The sequence below is a fragment of the Schistocerca serialis genome, unplaced genomic scaffold, assembly GCF_023864345.2.
Source record: "Schistocerca serialis cubense isolate TAMUIC-IGC-003099 unplaced genomic scaffold, iqSchSeri2.2 HiC_scaffold_1198, whole genome shotgun sequence".
Classification (NCBI taxonomy): domain Eukaryota; kingdom Metazoa; phylum Arthropoda; class Insecta; order Orthoptera; family Acrididae; genus Schistocerca; species Schistocerca serialis.
In genome coordinates this window covers 82501-87500 of record NW_026047401.1, presented here as the reverse complement: position 1 = coordinate 87500, position 5000 = coordinate 82501, and the positions used below count along the sequence as shown (strand labels likewise).

Here is a 5000-nt window from a genome sequence, read left to right as displayed (position 1 = left end):
CGGCGACCCACTGATGTTGGCCACTGACGGCGGCAGAAGATGACAGTGCCGCACCGTCAATGGCGATGTGTAGGCGCGCCGCCCACATTTCCCCAACCTGCGTTGACGATTTGAGGAGGTGGCCCTCCCACATTAGGTGGCGCTCCAGCACCTCGATCTCACGCTGTACCTCATCCATGCCTACACCGTCGCAGGCTGGCCCTATCTTCTTCAGCGCCAGGAGACGGGACCGACGGAGGGTCGGACCCATCCATCGGCAAGATGGAATGCCGAGGCCCCCCTGGGCAACAGGAGCGTGGAAGTATCCCAGGGGGGTGTCCGCCGGAAGGCGGAACCATCTCCTGACGGCGGCCCGGATGGTAACGTCGGCCGACTTCAATGCACCCACCCGGGTGCGGCTGAGGGCCAGCCCGTGGTACAGGCCAGGGAGAAGTACGTTGGTGAGAGCGTGGAGGCGCTGTTGCGGCTTCAGCGGAGCTCGGGAGATGACGTCAAGCTGCTCCACCAGGTGGCTACGTGGATTGAAGACACAGCGACCCGCCGTGGAAAATTGCAGCCCCAGGTACCGGAAGGTTTCACCCACACGCAGGGCAGGCATGGTGGTATTGCCTGCTGTGAAGGTGACATTGCTGTCCACCTTCACCTTCTTCTCGCGCCCTGACGCGACTAAGGCGAGGGTGAAACACTTCCGGGCGTTGATCTGCAGCCCCAGGTGGGCGAGGGCTGCGGTAGCTGCGTCGATGAGGGACTGCAAGCCCCTCGGGGTCGCTGCAAACAGCAAGACGTCATCTGCAAAGGCCGCAGCGTTGACTCTGCGACCGAGGATCCGAGCTCCGATGTGGGAGGGCAGTTGGCCTAAAACGTAGTCCACCGCAAAGTTGAACAGGAGGGGGGAGAGGGGATCGCCCTGGCGAACGCCCCGTGCTGGCTGCACAGACACGCCCACGCCGGCGCCGTCCGCTATCACTGTCGTGCTGCCCTCGTAGCACCGCTCGACATACTCGACAAAGCAATCCGGCAGGCCATGCGCCTTCAGCACGGGGCGAAGGGCAGCATGATCTACCGAATCGAATGCCTTAGATACGTCGATCGATGCCACAAAGACAGAGCGGCAGGAGCGAACTGCGTCGGTGAGAGCAGTGTCCAAGATGAAGGTATTTTCCAACATCCCATCCCGAGGGATGAATGCCCGCTGACGTTCGTCCACAGCACAAGCGCGCATCAGGCGTGACGCGAGAACCTTGTGAAAGGTCCGCGCCAACACCGAGCAGACCGTAATGGGGCGAAAGTCAGCGGGGGATGTTGGTGCAGCCGTTTTCGGGAGAAGGGACGTCCGCGCGCGAAGCAGGCGTTCCGGAAGGGCGCGGGCCAGAAGGAAGAGATTCATCACTTTCACCAGGACTTCGTGCGGCAGGCGCCGCAACTCCGCTGGGGTAAGGCCGTCCGGCCCGGCTGCTGATCCCCTGGGCGGCAACGCGGCGGCGACCTCCTCATGTGTGACCGGCCCCCATATGCACTCGAGAGCGACAGGCTCTGAGTGCGGGAGGAGGCGGTCACGAATGAAGCCCGCTGCGGAGATGGGCTTCTTGGTGAAGAGGTCCGCCCAGAAGTCCAGCAGACCAGGGATGGCAGGTGGCGGCTGGAGCAGGGTGCCATCCAAGAGGCCGCGCACGCAACGCGCACGCGACCGTCGGAAGGCATCCTGCGTTCTCGCGTACTCCCAGCGGCGCCGCTTGCGCTTCTGCGTCGGCGGCGCGGCAGGCGGCCGCTTCGATGGTTGGCGCGGCCGCTGTGTCCTGGTGATCGATCTCTCCCCTCTGGACCCGACCGACGCAAGGGCATCCGGGAGCATGCCCAGGATGACATCGGGCGGCGTGCCCCGCCCCAGACCGATGACACGATCCAGGGCAGAGAAACGCTGGGCGGAAGCGGGTAGCCCCGCCAGATGCTCCCAGATGGCGGCGTCAGTCGGCCCCTCCGGCGGCGGCCCGGTGGTGTCGGCCGCGAAGTCCTCGGCTGCGTCGACGGGCGGCGCAGCGGCCTCGCCCGCGTCAGGCAGCGGGCTCGCCGCTCCCCGGCGGGACGCCGGCTCTTCCCCCCGACCGATCTCAAGCGCCTCCATGAATTGGCGGACAAGCTGCTTGTGGGCAGCTTGCCGCCGTCGGCACTTGATTGCCTCAAGCGTTCGGTCGGGGAACATCCTGATGAGCTCTTGATTTACAAAGAAGAACCGGGCGTCCCTCTCGAGGAACAGTTCGGCCTCTGCCTTGGCGAGCGACAGGACTTCTTCCTCCGTCCACCTCGCGCGATGCCTCTCCGTGACGATCTCCGCGTTGGCGGCCGCAAGATGTTGGCGGCGGCGATGGACCCCGAGACCGTTCTTGGTTGTGAAGCTGCGGTGGCACTCACTACAGGTATACATAGCTGCAAAAGTTACAAGATTTTCGGCACGGCCGGTTGGCCGGCTAGGTGCTGGGGGAGTTGGGGTGGCACCTTCAGCGGAAGGGCCACCACTTATTCTCTGCTTACTGCCCCCAACTAAAAAAAGGGATAGTGCGAGGGGGGGCTGGTAACCCCCCCAAGCCCCTGGTGCGGTCTTCCACTCTGCGAAATCAGCGGGCCCACGAGAAGGGGAGAAGACCGCAGGAGAGGAGAGGCTAAGAGGGCTAGGCCCATGTATTGCGCATCACTCTCCCTGTAACTATAACCCAAGGAAGGCACCTCGCAGCAGCAGCACGACTACATCAAGACCGCACTTCGAGAAGCCAAGTCCGGATGCAGCCACACCGCCGCCACTTGGCCACCTTAAGAGAGTCATAGTTACTCCCGCCGTTTACCCGCGCTTGCTTGAATTTCTTCACGTTGACATTCAGAGCACTGGGCAGAAATCACATTGCGTCAACACCCGCTAGGGCCATCGCAATGCTTTGTTTTAATTAGACAGTCGGATTCCCCCAGTCCGTGCCAGTTCTGAGTTGATCGTTGAATGGCGGCCGAAGAGAATCCGCGCACCCGCGCGCCCCCGGAGGAGCACGCTAAGGCGGACGCGGCCTCGCAGCAAGGAAGATCCGTGGGAGGCCAAGGCACGGGACCGAGCTCGGATCCTGCACGCAGGTTGAAGCACCGGGGCGCGAACGCCGCGCAGGCGCGCGCATCCTGCACCGCCGGCCAGCACGAGGCCAACCAACGGCGAGAGCAGACCACGCCCGCGCTAAACGCCCGCACTTACCGGCACCCCTACGGCACTCACCTCGCCCAGGCCCGGCACGTTAGCGCTGACCCACTTCCCGACCAAGCCCGACACGCCCCGATCCTCAGAGCCAATCCTTATCCCGAAGTTACGGATCCAATTTGCCGACTTCCCTTACCTACATTATTCTATCGACTAGAGGCTCTTCACCTTGGAGACCTGCTGCGGATATGGGTACGAACCGGCGCGACACCTCCACGTGGCCCTCTCCCGGATTTTCAAGGTCCGAGGGGAAGATCGGGACACCGCCGCAACTGCGGTGCTCTTCGCGTTCCAAACCCTATCTCCCTGCTAGAGGATTCCAGGGAACTCGAACGCTCATGCAGAAAAGAAAACTCTTCCCCGATCTCCCGACGGCGTCTCCGGGTCCTTTTGGGTTACCCCGACGAGCATCTCTAAAAGAGGGGCCCGACTTGTATCGGTTCCGCTGCCGGGTTCCGGAATAGGAACCGGATTCCCTTTCGCCCAACGGGGGCCAGCACAAAGTGCATCATGCTATGACGGCCCCCATCAACATCGGATTTCTCCTAGGGCTTAGGATCGACTGACTCGTGTGCAACGGCTGTTCACACGAAACCCTTCTCCGCGTCAGCCCTCCAGGGCCTCGCTGGAGTATTTGCTACTACCACCAAGATCTGCACCGACGGCGGCTCCAGGCAGGCTCACGCCCAGACCCTTCTGCGCCCACCGCCGCGACCCTCCTACTCGTCAGGGCTTCGCGGCCGGCCGCAAGGACCGGCCATGACTGCCAGACTGACGGCCGAGTATAGGCACGACGCTTCAGCGCCATCCATTTTCAGGGCTAGTTGCTTCGGCAGGTGAGTTGTTACACACTCCTTAGCGGATTCCGACTTCCATGGCCACCGTCCTGCTGTCTTAAGCAACCAACGCCTTTCATGGTTTCCCATGAGCGTCGATTCGGGCGCCTTAACTCGGCGTTTGGTTCATCCCACAGCGCCAGTTCTGCTTACCAAAAGTGGCCCACTTGGCACTCCGATCCGAGTCGTTTGCTCGCGGCTTCAGCATATCAAGCAAGCCGGAGATCTCACCCATTTAAAGTTTGAGAATAGGTTGAGGTCGTTTCGGCCCCAAGGCCTCTAATCATTCGCTTTACCGGATGAGACTCGTACGAGCACCAGCTATCCTGAGGGAAACTTCGGAGGGAACCAGCTACTAGATGGTTCGATTAGTCTTTCGCCCCTATACCCAGCTCCGACGATCGATTTGCACGTCAGAATCGCTACGGACCTCCATCAGGGTTTCCCCTGACTTCGTCCTGGCCAGGCATAGTTCACCATCTTTCGGGTCCCAACGTGTACGCTCTAGGTGCGCCTCACCTCGCAATGAGGACGAGACGCCCCGGGAGTGCGGAGGCCGCCGCCCCGTGAAGGGCGGGGAAGCCCCATCCTCCCTCGGCCCGCGCAAGGCGAGACCTTCACTTTCATTACGCCTTTAGGTTTCGTACAGCCCAATGACTCGCGCACATGTTAGACTCCTTGGTCCGTGTTTCAAGACGGGTCGTGAAATTGTCCAAAGCTGAAGCGCCGCTGACGGGAGCGATTATTCCGCCCGAGAGCATCCCGAGCCAACAGCGGCGCGGGTCCGGGGCCGGGCCAGGTAGGTCCGTCATCCGGGAAGAACCGCGCGCGCTTGCCGGGAGCCCGAGCGCCCAAAGGGGCGAATCGACTCCTCCAGATATACCGCCGGGCAGCCAGCCAGGACACCGGGGCTCTGCCCAACAGACGCGAAC

The 5000-nt window shown here is 62.3% G+C and overlaps 1 pseudogene; it reads right to left on the bottom strand.

The window, feature by feature from the left end:
• The window catches only part of LOC126435232 (large subunit ribosomal RNA), a 7968-nt pseudogene that overhangs the window by 2280 nt on the left and 688 nt on the right, over window positions 1-5000 (bottom strand).